At 33.2% G+C, this 22624-nt stretch overlaps 1 pseudogene; it reads left to right on the top strand.

Moving 5' to 3' along the window:
* Window positions 1-1384: 1384 nt before the first annotated feature.
* On the top strand, window positions 1385-20667 carry LOC111402627 (annotated as a pseudogene).
* Window positions 20668-22624: the final 1957 nt, after the last annotated feature.

Consider the following 22624-nt stretch of genomic DNA (forward strand, 5'->3'; position numbering starts at 1 on the left):
TAAAATGACAGAGTTCCGCTGCTGCACACTCTTTTAAATAGGCAATAAACAATCGCCCGCAAAGACAGCAATGTGTTATTTAAAAAAAAAAAAAACGAGCCGGCTCGGCTTGGTAAGGCCCGAGCCAAAAACTCAGGTCAAGCCTCAATTTTTTGGCCAAGCTTTTGCTCGGCTCAGCTCGGGCAAAAAATCACTGACTTCATTTTACTCCAGCTGAGCCCGAGCTTCGAGTTTCGGCTCGCCTTGACTTTACTCTTTGACATTCCTATCTGAACCCCAACAGATTGGAACTATAGGTAAGTGGCAACTTCTAAGATGCACATAAAAGTTTAGATGGGAATAAGAAAACTAAAAGTGTATTAGCTGTTGAAGAACAATTCTTCTCTGAAGCTTGGAAGACTTGGCAAGATCAATATGTATAATTTCAATGGACCTCTTCAGCATCATTTTTTCCTTTGCTAGTTTTCAACAACATATATAAAAGTTGCATTAACCAAATTTAGTTCTTGAAATTGAATGATGACGTTTAATGTATTATCTTGGATTTTATCGATGCGTGTGGAAATGTTCTTTCAAAATATCACGTTAATGTGTATCAAACACGTTAAAACTTTTCTAAGGGTAGGTTAGAACAGAAATCACATTTCTGTGTTGTCTTCAGCATCGCTGGCTTCCATGACATTGAATTTGGTGCAACTTAATATCATATTACGTATTAAAACAGGACAGCAAGTGAGATATAAAATATGGCCAAATTAATGTTTGAATCAAGTGAGATATGAAAAATATGGCCATCTCTCCGGGGAAAAATATATTTTTAAGTAGAAGAAAGAAAATTAGAGAGTGTAACTGTTGAAGAATGGCGACTTCTTCTTGAAATTGTTAGATTGGAATAATGATTTCTTCAAGAAATTGTTAGATTAGGAAAATGATTTCTTCAAGAAATTACACGACCAACGAATTTTCAAAAACTTTCATAATTTAATCCATCATCAAATGCAGGCTGTCAACATATAAAATAAGATACGCCATCCTATCCCAGTTTGTGCAGAGTGCAATGGGTATTATGTAAATTATAGTTTCCCATTTGCATTTTATTTTCTCCGTACATTTATTTTTTTATTAGGGTTACTGAGAAATGACAGATTAACCACTATATTGAAGGTTTGGCAAGATTATTTGCTTGAAAAATAAGTTGATCACTAATTCAAATAGAAAGCTGCACGTCGGTGGAAAAATATGGGTCCGTATATTTCCCGATAAACCGGTTACAGTAAGACCCGCTGAAACACGTATGGGTTCGGGAACTATAAATTGGCAATCCCCTTTCAAGAAATAAACATCCACAAACTACAACAAAAATAAAATATCGGTTCTACTAAAAATGGCTGGTCACTTCCTAATTTCCGTTCTTATTTTCTCACTGGTTTCCTTTACACATGCATATGATCCTGCCCCCCTACAGGATTTCTGTGTTGCTATTGAAGATGATGAAGCAAAAGGTAAATGCATTTTACACTTCTAGAATAACAACCTTATCTTGTGTACAATACGCCCACTACTCAATACTAAATATTAGAATCAACAAAATTTTAGCTTCCTCTCTCTCCACTTTTTTTTTTTTTTGTTCTCCCTTTTAATACTATATCTCCTACCAAACTTGCATTAGGGAATGATATAATTTTATTAGATTCAGTTTATTCGGGCTTGTGTGCAAGGAGCACCTGATCGAGACTTGGTTTTCGTAGATCCAGAGATCGAACGCACATTTCGTCACTGGCAAAGAGAAGCAAGAGCAGCACAACAAATGGCTAATAAGAAAAATCGAACCGTAATTCCACTCAATGAGGGCATGGCAGTTGAAGATGACGGGAATACAGTACTTAAGGGACTTCATGGCACCGTTGGTGGTTTAAAGTCAATCCAGCATTGTGTATCCTCCATTTGGGCAACCGAACTTCCAGCTGAAAACAAATGTGATTCAACTATTTCAAAATGGGCATCAATACCACGGGATGGCTAGTGAAAATTCGCATACACATCTCAATTTCTGGATATGTACCAACACTTTAGGTACCAGGGTATCTCGGACGATGCTATAAGACTGCGGTTGTTTCCACGCACCTTGCGGGATAAAGTACTTGAATGGCTATATTCACTTCTCGTCGCAAGTATCACCACTTGGAACGAGCTTGCTATCAGCACAAAATTAAATTGAAGTGAATAATAAATTAAACCTAGTAAGCTAACTACTACTAATCTAGATAAGCTCGAATTAGTATCACAAAAGATAAAATTAAAAATAAATTTCAATCCCTGGCAACGGCGCCAAAAACTTGTTCACGATATTATTTGTTCCAATTTAAAATCCACCGCAAGTGTACGGTTTGTTAACAAGTATTAAAATGGACTATGAGTCCAAGTATCGATCCTACGAGGATTGAATTAGTTCAAATTAATCTATTATGACCTTAATCGAAACACGAAAATGAAACTGAGGTTTTGTACTTTAACTAACAAGATGTAAACCTTGATGTAAGTATGAATGGAAAATTATACTAAATGCAAAATAACTTGGATGCAATTTAACTCGAATTTATGGAATTAATGAATATACTAACGCACTAGGATCAAGAATCCCCGAGCAATACCCTTTCAATTTTCAATTATGCAAATTTGACACACAGTTCCACAAAAGATGAATCAATATTCCTATTTTAATTTAGCAATCTCTCTCGAGCAATGCCAAACCTATCCCAATATATGATTCGACTATATTTCTATGACGGATGCTAACATACTGAAATGCATTATAAATTCATGAATATCCAATGATTCACACAAGGCATAGAGGTATATTTCTATCCCCTATCGGACCCTATGGTAATTTATACTATGTCGAACCTATTTTCCTTCTTTCGAATGCATAAAATAGGCCACCACAATCATATAATTACGCGTACAATAATCTTATGAAGATAAAAACATAATAAATCAATCAAATCCGGAACTTGCATTTAAATACATCAAAAATCCAAATCAACAATCAAACATAGTATTACAAGATTCATCGATCTCCTATCAATGAAAAATCTAGCCTAACATGCTAAAAAGAAGAAAACATAAAAGTGTTTGAAGAAACATCATCACCCGAATCAATCTTCAATCAAATCTTCACTTGGCGCAATGTTGTCCTCTTGTTCTCTTCTCGTTTCTCCTTCAAAATCTCTCAAAAACTTGTAAAAATGGCATCCCCTATGTTGTGGTCGAGTTTTTGTTCATATAGGACCCTCAAAATATTGTTTCCATAAGGGTTTTGGCGGAAAAAGGAAACTGCAATTTTACCTGGAATTGCTCTATGCGACCGCATAGAGCAACTCTATGTAGTCGCATAGAGTAAAAATATTGTGGCCATTAAGCTTCAGTATGCCTCTATGCGACCGCATAGAGGGTAGCACTATAGTGCTACCAACTATGAGAAATATTCATTTTGGTCCTCCTACTTGAATCCTTCACTTCTTGGCATATTTTCTTCATTCTTTCCATTCCATCATTCCGAGATATCATCAATTGGCAATTGGCTTAATCAATTTCTCGATTTTTTCATTGGGTCAACTTTTAGATAATTACACTTTTTGGTCCCTGAACTTTCACTTTGCGTCATTTTAGTCCTTATTCGCGTCTTTTCTCCTGAATTTCGCCATGTTCATCGTTGTTCCCTACAATTCACAAATGTACGAGATTAAGTCACAATGCAATCATTTTGCTCGTTATTAAGTCATGTTTGTGATCTAAATAAGTGTGCAAAAATACACTTATCAGCTGTCACAATTTGTAGTATCTTTATGTATTAAAATTAAGTCAATGTAGTGTTTATTTTGATGATTAAAATGTCTATCAAAGTATGGTCTTAGGCTGTTCACAATACGGCAGTAGTTGGTAGGAAGCTGTTGACCAAAAGCATGGTTGTAACCTTTTGTAATATATGTATGGTAGCAGCTGGTTATGGACTGGTGTAAGCAACTTATTTTTCTTTCAAGAGTTAATCTTTTATTCCTCTTTGTGTTACAATTCCTTCACAGCAACCTGCTACCTTAAAAAAAATGTAGTAGGTTCTGCCTTAGAAAAGGAAGCAGCGTGCTGCATTATTTCAACAAATAAGGCAGTAGGTTGCTGCCTTCAAATTTTATATATATATAAAGGCCCACGAGCTACACGGATTGGCTCGAGCTTGGCCCGGCAACCCAATCGGCTCGGGCTCTTTTCGGGCCGAGCAATGGGTGGCTCGATTGCCATCCCTACGATCTTTTGACCCAAATTTGGTTGGATATTTTTTGGAAAAATATTTTTTTCTTTATTACACGTGATTTTATTGGAAATTACAGTTTCCGTTATTTCACGTTATTTTTTTTTATCTTGTTTCAATCTTTATGGTATTTCTAAGGTTTGGTGTGTATCCCTAAAAATACTAGACTCTTTTCACAAGTTTTGTATTACTAAAATATAGAGTAATTGTGTAGATAGTTATTTTATTTCTTTTCCCCACGTTCATCAATTGAATAAAATACTCATTTCTTCTGTTAATTAATTTTCTGTCTTTTATCTTGTTGTTTGATTGCTATCATATACTCATATAGTGTTATATTTATTATCTCGATTCATTTTATTTCCCAAGAAGTGGTAGTAGAGCTATTGGTTGTGATTTGTTTGATGTTTTTGTTATTGATGGTAGTCATGAAGTATGAAATTTCGTTCTTAAATCGCAATACAAGATTCTCGTTGAGGCAAGTGAAGATGTGAGCTGTACTCACGTAGATGGATTTGGATGATGCTTTGTTGGGATTTGACAAAATACTCAAAACTTGGATGATAGATAAGAATCAACCGAAGGATCAGAAGGCACTTTCACAGATCGATCTTCATCTCTCTAACAATATTCTTTATGAAGCTGTGAAGGAAAAAACGACAGCTGCATTGTGGTTGAAGTTGGAGCAATTGTGCATGATTAAAAGTCTGACAAGCAAATTGCATCTAATGTAAAGTTTGCATTCTCATTGCATGGCAGAAGGTGGATCTTTGGAAAATCATTTGGATGTGTTCAAGGAGATCATCGCTGATTTGGAGACTTTAGAGGTAAAATATGATGAATAAGATTTGCTTTCACATATCCTATATAATAGAGGATATATAGGAAAAATGTATTATGAACGAATTTTCAATTGTAGATACAAATGTATCCTTAACATACTAAAACGACTGCCATTATTGGTATCAAACCAATAGCGATTCACACAAGCTAAATCTTCTAATTGATAATTAGGCTAAAAAAAGAACTTCAAGTTCATTGTGTTCACTGCCCGTTTCGTTTATTTCGTTTAGAGATACGATCTTGTATAGTCTTGAAACTCTCACTATTGAAGATGTGTATGATCTCTTGTTTTCAAAAGAGAAGATGAAGCATGTTGTTGGATCTGAGGCTAGAGATGGAAATAGCTTTGTTGTTCATGGTGATCGGAGAAGAGCTAAGTTGAGGTCAAATTTCAATAATAAGGTTTGTTATTATGGTAAGAAGAAATGACATATTCAGAGGGATTACGATAAATTGTAGAACAAAGGTAATTTGACTACAAATTGATACATGTAGTTTCTATACTTATTCTAGGTCCTAAAAAATGACACTTTAAAGTTCTTTGGATAAAATATCACCTAACTTGTGTTATATTTCCTTTTATAGGTAAAATGCAATATTTGATGACGAATTGGAGGAAAAAAATACAAAAATAGTGAAAAAAGTAAATTCGAAATTTGGGAACTAAACTGTAAAAAATCCATAGATGAGACGGGATACGAAATGAAGATCATTTAAGTGGATACAATTGGAAGATAAAAAAACAAGATTACAGGATAAAAAGGGGCTCGATCGAATCAAACATAAAGTTTGGGGGCTAAAATGCAATACCTCAAAAGTTGAGTCAAATTGTAAAACGATGATTCAAGAATGCCAAGAGTCAAATGGAGTTGAAGAGTAGTCAACGGGATGAGAAACATTAAAAGGGATTAAAATACATGTGAGAAAAATTTAAGCAAAAAATTGTACCATGCTTAAGCATAAGCCTACAAGCTTGCTTAAGCACAATCATGAAAATTCACTCCTAAGACCAAATCATGTATACTGTGCTTAAGCACTAAATTACGGAAAAAAGTTTTTTTTCCTTATTTTGCATTGAAAATTTTTGGTAAACAATCTTTTCACACCTTTTTTATATCATAAGCCATCCAAAACGTGGGAGACCTAATTTTTATAATTGAAAGCTGACTATTAAGAGAAAACGAAGAGAATATACATCAAAGAACGAAGAATTCATCGCTTAGATCTAGATTTGAAGACATTAATTTAAGATTTCCAGATTTTATTCATAGTTTAATGATTCAGGCCATGACTTTCTTGTATTTCTTACATTAATATGCTTGTGAGCAAATCCAGTTGCATGTGTCTTAATTCAGGGCTGTCGTTCAACACGTAATGCGATTTCGTGCGTGTTGAGCAACATAGCAAGTGCATGCAATTGTGATCATCGTCGCACGACAAAATTCGGTTGGTTTCTCAATAATCTGTTATCGTGCATGGATTGCTCAAGCTGGTCTTGTGACGAGAGTAAGTTACCACGTGCTGATCGGGGGATAGACTGGGAACGACTCCTTTAGGGGCCTTTCTCGGGCGTCAAACAGTGGACTCTGGATGGATGACAAAACTCTTTGATTCGTAGTTTTTAATTCGAGACTTTGTGTTTTTATCTTAATTCTTGCATTGCGATTCTATTAATATGCATAATCACAATGCTTTAACGTTTGCGCACCATTAGTGCAATAAGTTGCTTATTTGTAGTGTTGAAAAACTCAAAATAGGTAGAATACTGTTTGTGGAATGCACGAGCAATCGATATTAGGAATAGTATTTATGGCGTGTGTGATCATGTCTGATAATTTTAAATTCCAGTGCATGTTTGCCATATGAATTTAGACTAGAAATAGATCATCTCACGGTAATCATAGGTTTTTTTATCTTGGGAAAGAATAGTAAATAAAAGTGAAATTATCAACCGTCTTAATTGCATAAATTGAGTTAATTATCACTGGTTAAGAATTAGAACTAAGAATCGAATGATGGAGTCGAAAATCTAATACACTGACTCAATTGATTTTTAAACCAATTTTTATTGATTTCGCAAGTTTTTGTTACAAAACGTAGTTAGATATAGATCAATCGTCTTTTAGTTACAATCACAAATTTAAACATATCAGATACACTCAAATTGAGCCTTATTCCCTATGAGACGATAACTTTTTTATCACGATTATTACTTGTACAATGAACTCGTACGCTTGCAGGATTTTGACGAACAAGTTTTTGGCACCGTTGTCAAAAAATAGCGATGTTAATTTTAGTTATTAGATATTTTAGATTCGTTTTTATTTTGTTACTTTTTAAGGCTACTATTATACTGCTTATTTTTATTATGTCTTGACAATTTTTACAAAAATTTGGTACATGCAAAATTCTAACGAGCTGGATTTCATTCCGATAGATCATGAAATCGAAAGTACATTAAAAAATCATAGAAGAGTGCAATGTCAAGTAAGGAGAATGATCGATAATTAGAATCAATCACAGAATCAGGTTCAGCTTTAAGAGCAAATACTGCAACCAAATCAACTGAGAGCTATCCAGAATAAAGCTTCCATTCTAGTTGGGGGTACGTAAATCCAATTTCTGTACCAGTGCAACCCATTAAAATATACCCTTCGGACAACCAAATTTTGACCTCAGACCGAATGTCATAAATCTGTTTCAAATTTACCAAGACATAAGGTTTTTTGGGAAAGCCACAGAGAACTCTCATGAACGTATTTCGATTTTTCTCATGTTATGTGAAATGAGTAGTCATGAAGGGATATCAACAGACGCATTTCAAATGCGATTACTTTCTTATACATTGAAGGACGTTGCAAGAAAATTGTTCATTTATTCATCTCCAGGGAACATATAATCAAGGAATGATATGGTTCAAAAATTCGTTAAGAAATTCTTCCCACCTTCTCGAGTTCACCAAATCAGGAATGAAGTCCACACTTTCAAGCAAAAAGATTTTGAAAGCCATCCTGAGGCATGGGAGAGGTTTAAGAATTTGTTTAGAAAATGCCCTAGCCTTGACATTCCTAAGCAGGTTCATCAATATCTCTTCTACTATGAACTATACCAAGAGTTCAGAAATATGATAGATGCTTCAGTGGGAGGATCGTTGATGAAACTTGACGTCGATGAGACCTATGATTTGTATGAAAAAATAGCCAAAAATCAGTCGATGTGGCCAATCGATAGGGAAGCTATAAGAAAAATAGCAGGGATATACAACGTGGATGTAGTGACAACACTGGTTGTGCAGATGGAAGTTCTTATAATGAAAATGGACAATCTATCTCTGTCAGTTAACATGGTACTCCAATAATCGTCGGTGTGTGTAGGTTGTAGGGTAGATCGCATCATTGCAAGCTACCATTGGGCTTCTACTCACATGTAGGGCTGGGCAAAACCCAATCCAATCCGCTTAACCTGATCAACCTAAACCAACCCGATCGGTTTGGGTTGGTTTTTTAAGTTAAATTGGGTGGGTTGAAAAATATATTTGAGGTTGGGTTGGGTTGGGTTTCGAGTTATGATTTAAAACCCAACCCAAGCCAACTCAATGAATTAAAAAAATAATATCTAAGATGAAAAAACCTAAATAAACACAATAGTAAAGATGTGAAAAGGACTTATAATTTATAAACGTCAATTTTTTTAATATAGATTGATTCCTATGAACACAATTTACAAATGAAATGTTATTTCAAAATAAAGTAAAAATTAAGAAGATGATGACGAAATGAATAAATCCCAAAAAATTGTAAATAATAATAATAATAATGATGATGATGATGATGATGATGATGATGATGATGATGATGATGATGATGATAATATTAATAATAAATTTTAAACTTATTTATACATCATTTTTCAAAAAGAATTCCTTACATAGGTATTTAAAAAAAAACAGAGATTTTCAAGTAATTTCAAACTTTAAAAATTTATCTAAATTTAAAAAAAATATAATCGAATCCAATTTTTATTGGACCGAAGCCCAAACCGACCAACCCAAATTTGATCGGGTTGGGTTGACTTTAAATAAAACCGACCATGTTGGGTGGAAAAAACCTACCCAACCCAACCCATACCCACCCCTACTCACATGGGTCAGCCATCAGTGGTCAGTTATGCACAAAATTTTTATAGACAGTAGAAATTTCCCAACAATTACCATCTAGACCGGAACAAGCAGCTAAACTCCTCAAGGGCTAATAACCAAGGGCAAAATATTTAAATAAATCACTAGGGTTCCGATAGCGGTAGCAACGTCAGCAAGAGTGAAAGTTGTCATTCGAAGAGTTGTTATCTTTGTACTTCACAAAGACTGAGACCAATTTCCAGAATCAGTTGGCTTCTATCAAGAATTTGGAACATGAGATGGGACTGATAGTAGCTGTAATAGCTAACAGACCACAGGTACATTGCCTAGTGACACAGAGAAAAATCTACAAAGGGAAGTACTAGCAGTTGGGACTGTGAGTTCTGAATCTAAAAAGTCACCATCATTCATCCCGCCACTCAAGTTCAAGCCATCACTACTAGAGGTGGCGTTCAACTACTGGATATTACTTCAAGAGGGAATGAGACTGAGGATAACAGGTATCTACAAATGGCAAGGAACAAGTGGAGTACTTTGAAGAATCAATAGAAATGGATCAGCAAATGCCTTTGTACAATCCACAAGTTGAAGTAAAAGTTCCTATCAAAGCACTTGCACACGCAGTCCTATTTTCTCAAAGGTCTACATGTCAACATCAATTTCATTGACATGATCCTTCAAAGCCCAAACTACTCCAAGTTCTTGAAGGATATGTTAACTAAGAAGACAAAGCTATCCAAGCATGAAACAATATCTTTATTTGAAGAGTACAACACGATCATTCAGCGTAGGATCCCCCAAACTTAAAGATCCAAGGAGTTTCACTCTATCTTGCTCCATAGAAAATTTATCTAATATAAATTGTTTAATTAATTCAAGAGCGAGTATTAATTTAATCCCATTGCTTCGTTACAGGAAACTGGGATTAGCAGATTCTAAGGCGACATCTATTATCCTTCAGCTGGCAGATTGATCACCTATGCACCCATACGAAATAGTCGAAGACATGCTTATTAATATAGAAGAGTTCATTTTTTCAGCTGACTCTATCATCCTGGACATAGAAAGGCATATTAGATGCCAATAATCCTATAAAGGTCATTCTTGTCTACAAGTCGAGCATTGCTGGATTTTGATACTAAGGAGATAGTCCTGAGTGTGGAGGATAAGTAGCAAAGCTTCACTAAGGAGAATTCAACAAGCAACCCTTATACTTTGAGAACTGCCAATTAGTGGATCATTGGGAAGCTACAAAGGTAAGCCAGATGAATATGGAATTATTGGCAGGGACAACAATATAAACTTGATTATGTAGAGGATGAAAGATGAAAGAAGGAAGTACAATCAGCGCACAAAGTATAACGATATTTCTTTTTCAAGCTACCATGAAAAGCCTAAAAACAAGAGTCAAGCTTAGGACTTTACAAACGCTTGTTGGGAAGCAACCTAATATTTCTATCATTTTTATTTATTATGCTTCTAGACTTAGGATACTTTAGAGTAGTTTTTATTTAATTATTAGGAACTTATCATCCATGTGCCATTTTCCCTTTGGTCCTTGAGATTTAGTTGGTTTATTAGATGTTTAAGCCTAGTAACACTAATGTCTCTAAGCATTTTGCCTACAGATTCTACAACACAACGATTTACCATAGGTACCTCATCCCAAATTATTAGCCTACACATTTTCAATAAAGTTCATAATGCCGATTGCTTGCTAAAAGAGCAGTTGATTTCACCTATGGTTTCTAGAGAGATTTTAAATCTTGAATGAGCAGTTCGACCTCCGGGCAATAAAGATGTAGCCACTCCGGATGATGCAGTTGCTAAAGCTATGAAATGACGACATCTGACACCAACCAAGAGTGCTCTATATAAAAAAGTTTTTTCTGTCCCACCCGGACCGTCGATAAAAAAATTCCACTTGATTCATCTTGTACTTTTTTAATAATTGTATTATATGCAAATTGTTGTTCTTTATTTAACGTTGCTGCACAACTAATGTTTCTTTCAATATCCAATTTCGTTGTTTCCTCTGCAACCATTCTCATCAATCTTTCATCGTTGTCTATATTTACGTTAAATGACACAATTCCATAATCGTTTATATTTTTACCAAGTGATTCTCAAATAGAACTATATCCTCTAAAGCTCGTACTTCGATAACTTCAATGGGCATATTTTCATTTCCATAATCATCTTTCATATAAGGCTTAAATTTATCCCATAGTAATTTAGGATTATTTGGATTGCACATTGTAAGAAGCGTAGCAAAAAGACGTATTAAAGAATGAGGCATTTCATAAATAATAGCTTCAGATAAACATTATTCACAATGAGTATCTCCATTTAATAAACCATAGAGAAGCGCAACTTCATGAAATATACCAACATTTACCCCATTGAAAGACCTTAAATCATCAAACGATGTTGGACCTCTAGTTTGATTAAGAAGAAAATGAAGAAAATATCTTTCTCCTTCAGATGGATTTACCGAGACAATTCGTCCAACAAAAATTTGTTTCTTTCTAGGTGTCCATGTTTTGTTAGATGCATTCCAAACAAAATGCTTTGGGAAATCTCGATACAAAAGCGTTCGAGCAAATTCATTTCCAGTTACTTGATCTTTAATGTTTTATCTAATTGTATTGTGTAGGAACATGATGCCATGTAATGCTTAAACCGACATTGACCAAGGAGACAACGGGGAGTAGCAGAAAAAGTTAGTTATTTGATTTCACGCGTATATCAAGGAACTACTTTCTTTCTTTTCTTCCCCACTCCATTATATACGGATTACTCAAGACATTAAGGACAATATCTAGTTTAAATTTGGGGTTGGAAAATATGAGTTTTTTTATTGTGTGTTTTATTGCTTTAAATATTAGAAAAATACAAAAAAAAAATTAAAATTTTGAAAAATTCCAAAAATATTTTCTTTTTTGCGTGCTTATGTGAGTTAGTTGGCCTAACTAGCAACGAGGAATATATTGAATTACGAATTGATCTCTAAATAGTGAATATGTTACATTCTTAGGTTAATTTTTTTACTTTTCTATGTGAAAGTTGATATATACTAAGCACTTGAATTACGCTAAGCATTATGTAGGAATGAGTTAATTTCATAATTGGATAAGTTGAAATAGTGGACCATAGATACTAAACCTAAAACCACTATATATTATATCCTTAGCCCATATTTCGAGTAGTTTGGGGAGGGGGGTTTCACTGTGGGTTTCACTGTTGTAAGAAGATGTTGAGATAAATGGGGATTCTATATGTGAAATTAAAGATCTTGTGTGGATTTTTTTAAGTTCAATAGGATGAAATTGGGCGGAAGTTTTTAGTTAAAGGTTAGTTTATATGGACAGGTGTTTAATGAGGGACATTGTACTAATCAAGGTATAAACAAACATTTTATTCGAAAATTTTTCTTTGTAGCTTTTATGACTCGAGTTATTAAGCCTGTAAGGATATTAAAACCTATTGTACTAAAGTCAACTGACTTGATTGTCATCAATCTAAAACTCATTAAAGGGATCATTGAGAAAGCTAAAGGGAGAGAATATTGCAAATAAACAAAAAAAAAGTTCAAATAAAAATTGAAAAAAGAAAAATAGAAAAGGAAAATACATAAAACAGAAGATGCACCAAATGCATTGGTTAAGTCCCAAACACTTGTTTATGAAAATTTAACTTTTGATAAAGGATTATTAGTCTAGTTGAGTTCTAGAGATTAAAGCAATCAAGCTATGGAGAATCATTGTTTATTGACATATTGATTTACAATTAGTGAGATTTACCTAAATTAGAGAGTTGAGGATAGTGTAAAAATACAACCATAGTTCACACACTTGAAAACAATGAAAAGAATAAGTTTGGGGATGTGTGAATCTTACGAGTGATGAAAGAACGTATTTGACCATTGAGGGTTAGGAATTGAAACCAATTATGAATTTATGATGCTACGCTTAATTCTTCAAACACACGGACGTCAATTTTATATTGAAAAAGTAGATTTTAATTTCTGCATTGTGATTTTGAAGTTGTGCGAACATTTGATATAATGATTTCAATCCTAAAATAAAAAGTCGAGTTAGCTAGCTAATCTTTTGCATTGTTTGATTGACTGGCACCAATTAGGTAATTAAAAGTGCGTATTTATGTATTTGTTAGGTTTTAGTTTTGTTTGAGGACAAACAAAGATTCAACTTTGAGGGTTTGAAAAGTGTAGTTTCGACACTTATTTGAGATCCTAAAAGATGATATTTTACCGTCCTTTGGATAAAATACTACCCAACTTGTGTTATATTGCCTTTTATAGGTAAAACTCGAAGTTTGATGAAGAATTGGGAAAATAATGCAAAAATAGTGAAAAAGTGCAAAATCTAAATTTCGAGAACTAAATTGCAAATAATCGATAGATGAGACGGGATACAAAATGAAGATTGTAAATGCCAAGTATTTAAGTGGATAAAGTTGGAAGATAAAGAAAAAAGATTACAAGAGAAAAATGGACTCGATCAAATAAAATATAAAGTTTGGAGACTAAAATGTAATACCGCAAAAGTTGAGTTGAATTGTAAAATGATGACTCAAGAATACCAAGAGTCAAATGGAATTGAAGAATAGTCATCGAGATGAGAAATTGTTAAACAGAATCAAAATACATGCAAGAGAAAGTTCTGCAAAAATTTGTACCATGCTTGAGCAAAGCTTGCAGGCCTATGCAATTTTTGCTTAAGCACGATCACAAAGTTTAACTCCTGAGACCAAATCATGTGTACTATGCTTAAACACCAAATAAACCATGCTTAAGCATGGTTCAATTCCAAAAAATAATTTTGTTTCATTATTTTGCTTTGGAAAATTTTGGTATGCAATCTTTTGGCACCTTATTTATATCATAAGCCATCTAAAATGTGGGAGACCTAATTTTTATTATCGAGAAGAGAATATACATCGAAGAACGAAGAATTCATTGCTTGGATCTAGATTTGAAGGCATTAATTTAAGACTTCCAGATTTTCTTCACAGTTTAATAATTCAGCTGATGACTTTCTTTTATTTTCCTTGTGTTTCTTACTTTAATTTGCTCGACTAAAATTCTTTGTATTGGATGGATGACAAAACTCTTTGATTCATAGTTTTTAATTCAAGACTTTGTATTTTTATCTTGATTCTTGCATTATCATTCCATTAATATGCATAATCACAGTGTTTTAATGTTTGAGCACCATTAGGGCAGTAAGTTGCTTATTCGTAGTGTTTTTAAAAACTTACGGTAGGTAGAACACTGTTTATGGAACACGCGGGTAATAAATATTAGGAATAGTATTTATGGCGTATGCAATCATGTGTGATAATCCTAAGTTTGCCATATGAAATCAGACTAGGAATTTGATCATCTCACGATAATCATAGGTTTATAATATATTGGGAAAGAACAGTAAATATAAGTGGAATTACCGATCGTCATAATTGCATGAATTGAGTCAATTATTACTAGTTCAGAAGTAGAATTAAGAATTGATTAGTGGAGTCGAAAATCCAATATGCTCATTCATATTTGATTTTTAAAACAATTTTTATTGATTTCACAAGTTTATGTTACAATATGTAGTTCGATATAGAAAATCGTCTTTTAGTTAAAATCACGAATTTAAATATATCAAATACACAAGAATTGATCCTTACTTCTCGTGGGATGATAACTCTCTCGTCACGATTATTACTAGTACAACGAATCCCTTTGCTTGCGGGATTTTGACGACCACAAATCATGGAAAGCAATCAAATACTTTAAAAGAGACTAACATAGTCGAGAACTATTTGAGTGATGGAGATGTTTTGACAATTTCTGACATGGATCTAAACTTGATAAGAAGTGAATTTTGGATACAGCTTGTGTGTTTCGTATGTGTCCCAATCGAGATTTGTTTGAAACATATGAAATAGTGACGCAAGGTATCGTTATCACGAGTAACAACGAGTCTTGTTGAGTAGCTAGTATTGGTAGAGTCATATTGAAGTTGGTGGATGGAACATGTAAAACACTTGATCACATTCGGCATATTCTAGACTTAAATAAGAATTTATTTCATTAAGTATTCTTGATTCAAATGGGTATACGTTCTCTAGAGGAGGTGGAGTTTTGAAGGTTCAGAAGGGTGTTCGTGTTGTATTGGAGGGGCGGAAGTGATCCAGTTATACATCTTACAAGGTCGGATATAATTTGTGAAGAAAAGTCAACACGAATTTAATATCGTGGTGGAGATTCAGTTTGGTATGTGCCTTTGGGATTTTGTTAGGTGTTAATATTGAAGAATACTACTAAGTCAAGTTTGGAAGATATGGGTAATTCCGCTTTACCACCATATCCTGCGGTTATGTCATATTCAACTGCTAGGGATTGACCCATTGGAGATAGGTATATGGATGCTAATTCGATTGCAAATGCTTTTAGCATTTCGAAGGTGTTGAGACTAGTCCGGGACATTTTATGAAAGTATTGGGAGTTGATTCAACTACAAGGTGTGCTTCGACACTATTTGGTAATTTCTAATTATTTTTTAATTTTGGGAAACTCAGTGTTTGGGTTCATGTATCCATGTTGGATACCGTGGAAGATGAAGAGTATCTTTTGTGTTGGAGAAACTTTGGTTCTTGTTGAAGAGTTCAAATTTTTTGTTACAATTAGATATATTTTTCCAAGTAGAGAAATTTTGGAACTTTGTTCATTGTATCGAAATTTGTGTTATATAAATATATATATATATTACCCAAATTAGGTTGAATTTTTTTTTTGGGAAAATATTTTTTCCTTTATTACACGTGATTTTATTAAAAAAATATATATTGTTTCCTTTATTCCACGAGATTTGTTCTCTTGTTTCAATCTTTATGGTATTTCTAAGATTTGGCATGCACTCCTATATATACTAGACTCTTTTCACAAATTGTTATACTTAAATATAAAATAATTTTGTAGATATAGTTATTGTATTTGTTTTCTCCATATTCATCTATTGAATAAATTAAATACCCCATTCTTCTGCCAATTAATACTTTGCCTTTTATCTTTTTGTTTGTTTGCGAGCATATATTTCATATCATGTTATATTTATTACCTCGATCCATTTTCTTTCCCAACATGCATGCAGCATTTCCTTCTACTGTGGATTGAACTTAACACCCTAGAGTTGGAGTTTTAGAGAAACATTTCAACTACTTTAGAAAATAATATTAGTTATGTGCCGTCAAAATTTAGTGAAATTTGTTAATATAGTAGAGAAGTAGCTAGGCATCATGATGCTTAATATATCGTTTGCCATTTTGGACTTTTTCCATGCATGTGTAGGATTCCCTTGCAACAATCATCCTTTACTTATAGTAAACAAATCAGAACTTTCCAAGAGTGAGAATGACAGATTAACAGCATGGTTCGAACAGAAATAGTATATTCTGGATTCTTCAGAATCTCTGGCTTGCAATACATATGAATTTGTTGTAACTTAACATCATGATATGTATTAAAATAGGATAGTATAAATGAAGACATGTATTGTATTATGTATGACAGAGATTAATTTATCAAACTGTTTATAACATTTCTCGTGTTAAAGACTATTAAAGTTTGTCATACTAGATCATAAAGCCAGATTAAAGTATGCAGCAACTGAGATATATAAAAAGGCCACTTCCATGCCGAAAAACTGGATAGACAGTGTTAACGGGGACAAACTACGATTTTTCCATGAAATTGTTACACAATAAAAGTCTTTGAAAATGGAAACTATCCTTATCCACTTGCAAAAGAAAATCTGACAGACTAATTTTAATGAATTGGTGGACAACTTCCAGTAGCCAGCCAACTAATGAATTATCAATAATTTCCATAATTTAATCCAGTGTGAGCATAGTGCATTGGGAATTATGTGAATTGGAGCTTCTCATCGGCATCTGCATTATATTTCATCTGCTAAAAGAAAATTCCTAGAAGTACCAAAAATGACAGATTAACCACTTTGAAATGACTTGAAAACACAGACTGAATTTTCGGAATGGTTAGATAATTACGAGTTGATCAACACTAATTACTAAATGAGAATACTTCCATAAGAAAGAATATTTTAAAGTGTTAAATGTTTGAAACAATCTGCTATGAAAAATATATAATTAATTATGTTTTGAAGACTTGGCAAGATTATTTGTTTGAAAAGATTAGTTGATGACTAATTCAAATAGAAAGCTGCACTATAAATAGGCAATCCTCTCTCACGAAACAAACATCCACAAACCACAACAAAAACAAAATATCAGTTGTATTACAAATGGCTGTTCACTATCTAATTTCCGTTCTTATTATCTCATTGGTTTCATTTACATATGCTTCTGATCCCTCTCCCCTACACGATTTCTGTGTTGCTAGCTGTTATACCTCACTCAATTACAGTCAAAGTCAATGAATTTTATAGTCAAAGTTAAAGCCAAATAAGGATTTAAGTTGGAGGAATGATTTTCATGGTGTTTAAATTGAAATTGCTAGTACTTAAGAGGGTCTGAAATGATATAAAAAAAATTTGGGATTTAGCTTCTAGGATGATAAATAAGATGACTAAATGTTAAATTATATAAAGGTTAAGGACTTGTATTGTAATTATAGTTATGGGGTGAAATTTGAAATACCTTAATATATTTAAAAAAAATTAAAAAGAAAAAGAAAAGGGAAACGATTAGGCGGTGAATTGGATTGAATTCATACACAAATGAAAGAGAGAGAGAGAGAAACAAGGAGAAAAAGAAAGAGAAACATATACGCAGAGAGGAGAGAAACAAGGAGAAAGAAAGAGAAAAATAAAAAGAGAGAGGGGGCAAAAAAAAAAGGGGGGGGGGGGGGGGAAAAAAAAAAAAAAAAAAAAAATTTTTTTAACACTTTTTAAGAAGAAAAAAAAATAGAAATTTTTTGTCAACGTGTTAGGAATTAAGTGGTCTACATTATTAGGCTTGAATTTCTCAATTTTGAAAGGTAAGTAAAAAGTTACTTATTGTCAAGTTATGTTTGATTTTATAGTTGTTAGATTATTAGATTAAATTCAATTTCATTGAAGGGGTTACGTATAATAAACTATGAAATTGAGTAAATGAAAGAAAAACTAGTTTTAGTGATTAAAGAGACTTTAAAAATTGCCTAAACGTAAAATGATTAAGTTTGAGTATCGCCTATTTAATTATTGAAATTATTTAAAATAATTAATTGTTTATTTAAAAATTATATCGTATTTCAGGCGACGATACTAACATCAGAACAGCTTATCAATCGGGTTGATTTTGCGAACATTGTACTGTGAGTGGAAAAATATAAATATTTTTAAAGTATTTATAAATTTAGTATATTGTTAAAGTATGTGCAATTATATGTTCCAATTAAATGATTATTATGAAAATCTCTTTTATTATGATACATGTGGAATTTCAAGAATTATTTATGTGCATTTGTGACTTGGTATACGAGACATGTGATATTGAGATTTGTTGGCATGTGAGACGTGATATTGAGATCGACCAGAAAAGTACTCGTGATTATGTACTTCTTCTAGTTCACAAAGTGGCCTTGACCATGTTCTATACTACACTGAGGGGTCGACTGGAGATGAAGGGGTCGTGACCGTGTATATATAGTTCACTGAGGGGTTTTGACCGTGTTCTAGAATTGATTATCTGGGTCTGGAGACCCGCTTTCATTCACGGAGGGGCCAAAGGCTTGTGGCGAAAGATCTTAGCCCGAGATGCGGATTACAGATTTTAGTCAGAGTGTACATTTTTGGAAGATTTTGCAGTACATTTGATGTGATGAGATTATAGTATGGTTATCAGCTGGTGTTTATATCATAACTTGAGATGATATTTTACCACGTTATGTGAATGTCTCACGTTTTGGCTATAACTATATGATGTTATCTTGCGACCTATCAATGATATAAACTCGATTTTTGATAAAAATGTTTAAATGAAAAAGTATAGTTATTTTCGAACTCTTCCACTCACTGAGCTATAAACTCAAATATTTTTTCGTAATTTCTTACAGGTAGAAATTGATTCTTTTAGATGGAAGAGCCTAATAATTTCAAATGAGAACCACACGACATGTTAAGTGTTATAACTCATTTTGATGAAGCACAAAAGTAAATAATTTGGGCCCATTGCATTATGTTTTAAATAAACATTTGATTTTGTTGCATTTTTTAAAATAACTCATAGCTAGCCTTGGTGATAGATTTGACATCTAGTCAGCATCTATTATCGGCGCATGTCACGTTTCGGGTCCAATAGGGTGATTCGGGATGGGTCGTGTCAGAAGCAAAAGGTAAATGCATTTCACACTCCTAAAATAACCTAATCTTGTGTGCAGTATGTCAATACTAATCAATAATCAACCAAATTTTAGCTTCCTTTTTATTTCTTTTAATATTGTATCTCCTAACAAACTTGCATTAGGGAATAAATAAATTTATTTCATTCAGTTTCTTCCTAATTTTCAGGACAATTTTCACTACATTTGATGTACTAAATTATGTTGGCTTATAAATATATATGTCTTAGCATTGGCTTCGGTTTTTCTTGTAGTTTTTGTGAATGGAAAGATTTGCAAGGATCCAAATACGGTTAGTGCCAATGATTTCTTCTTTCCTGGATTGAATGTGCCTGGAAATACGTCAAATCCCCTTGGATCAAAGGTCACACCAGTGAATGTCAACCAATTACCAGGACTCAACACTCTTGGCATCTCTTTAGTCCCTATTGACTCTGCACCATATGGCCTCAACCCACCCCACACGCACGCCCGAGCTACTGAGGTTCTCGTTATTGTGGAGGGTACTTTGTATGTTGGATTTGTTACTTCGAAGCCTGCAGATCCAAACGTAAAGAACAAACTCTTTACCAAGACTTTGTATCCAGGAAACGTCATTGTGTTTCTAGAAGGTCTCATACATTTCTAGTTTAATGTGGGAAAGACTAATGCGGTTGTATTTGTTGGTCTAAGCAGCCAAAACCCAGGAGTCATCACAATTGTAAATGCAGTTTTTGGATCTGACCTGCCCATTAATATTGACGTTCTAACCAAGGCTTTCCAAGTTGATGCGAATGTTATTAAATATCTTCAAGGACAGTTCTGGTGGAACATTGACTAGAAAAGAAATATGTATAATTAGTTTGCCATCTTAAAGATATCTCGTTTATTATGAAGAATAAAAATGAATAACTGAATAAGTGTTGAGAAATGTTTCTCTTGTATGGTTTCTTGATCATAAAGATTTCTAAGGAATATAGTATTTTCCATTTAATGTAACCTTGGTCCTCTTGAAGCAATTCTATATAAATTCGCATGGAATTAATTTACAACTATCAATTAATGGCTTATATATTAAAGATTTTTGTCTAATGACTTTGTTAAACTTTGTGTAATCTACTAAGAGAAAATCTTATGTGATTAACAAATAATCTAACACAAACTGCCCAACTGTACAAAATTGAAACACAGTTGGTCATCGTTTGCCATTGAATTGATCATTCAAGTATTTCCACTATGAAAAAACAAGCAAGGGAAAGAAAGTGTGTTTTTAAATTAAATTTTTGAAAAAAAAAGAATGGAAAAATTTTATTTTTAATAATTTTTACAATATTTTAAAATGACAGTTGAATCAAAAAGATTCTAAAATAATCATCCCCATCTGTTGGTTTGTTCATCAGCATCATTTCTATGCTGCTGTTATCTCACTATTTCAGTTAATTCAAGAAGTTGATGATAGAAAGATTGAAACCACAAGTAATTGACGAATTCTAAGACGCAAATATTAGATGGGAATGAGAAAACTGAAAGTGCTGTTAAAGAACAATTCTTCTACAGGGCACAGAAGACTTGGGAAGATCAAATGTGTAATATCAATGGACCTCTTCAAGATATATTTTTGGTCATTAATATAGTAATTTTTTGGAGGCCTTTTCCTGTAGAGAAGTTACAACTTTTGAAAAAAAAAAATGCCACCTATTTTAAAAGCTTAGTAATTGATTTTTACATAAAAACCTGGAACAAAGTATAAAAAACCGAATTCAGAATATATCAGCAATCTAATCAGCATAGTATCAGCAAGCCATATTTCCTTCTATTGTGGATTGAACTTGACAGCCTAGAGTTGGAGTTTTGAAGAAAAGCTTCAACTTCTTTAAAAATTACTATTAATTATGTGCTGTCAATTTTTAATGAAATTTATTTCAATTTAATAGAGATGTAGCTAGGCATCATGATGCTTTATATATCATTTTCCATTTTGAATTTTTTTTCCATGCTGAAATGCTCTTGCAACATTCTCCTTTAACCTTGTTGAAGGCTGCTTGTTAAATGCTCATTAAAATATTGAAAATATCTAAGCAGAATATTGATCACACAGATGTTTTTGGGGCTCAATTTCAATCCAACTGAAATTGACTCCCTTAAATCTCAAACCAAATCCTATAACTATTAACCCTCACGTTGATTGCTTTGGTTATTCTCACTTAGGACACATGAATGGAGGTGTAATTGCAGCTACAAATGGGAAGGAAGAAGAAGAAAGGTAGTAGGGACAATTCACATTGGAGAGGCTACCGTTTTCTCGCTAATGAAAGGAGCAAAGACGCCTTAAGCAACCAAGCAAAAGGGGGCTCAAATATAAAGGTTAATATTAGGTATAGTGATGGGCCTAGCCAAAATGGGTCGATGGACCAAGTAAGTAAAATGGGTAGATGGACCAAGTAAGTCAATAAATGGGCCAACACTTATAAATCCTCCAACAAGTGGAAGGAACATGCCACGAGCAACTCTAATTAAATTAAGTTACTTTCAATGGCTCCAAATAATTTGAATTTGGTTGTTTCATTGAGGTGTTGATATTTTAGTTCGGTCATTTGGTTGATGTTGATTGAGAAATTATATTGATTTAACATTATAGTTCGGGAGGTCGTTTGATAACAATTTATTCAACATATACATTACGTGAAAACCAATGAAATAAAAATGCAATGATTTTTTTATGCACGATTCAAAACTTATCAATACAATTGATCGTGACACTATATATCCCGGACCACAATCAGACGTAAATGAAATGACACTATAATTTCTTAAATTGACTTTAATTTGTGCTTTTCTAATACTATACAAATTTATAGTATCGTTATAAAGTGTACATCTACTATTAGCTTTATACATCAATTGAAGACATGTTTTCTATGAATTTTGCCTAGTGCACAAATTTTATTGTGAATAGCAACAATTCGGCATCGATTACTCACTTCTC

Source organism: Olea europaea, chromosome 10 (assembly GCF_002742605.1).
Source record: "Olea europaea var. sylvestris chromosome 10, O_europaea_v1, whole genome shotgun sequence".
NCBI lineage: Eukaryota > Viridiplantae > Streptophyta > Magnoliopsida > Lamiales > Oleaceae > Olea > Olea europaea.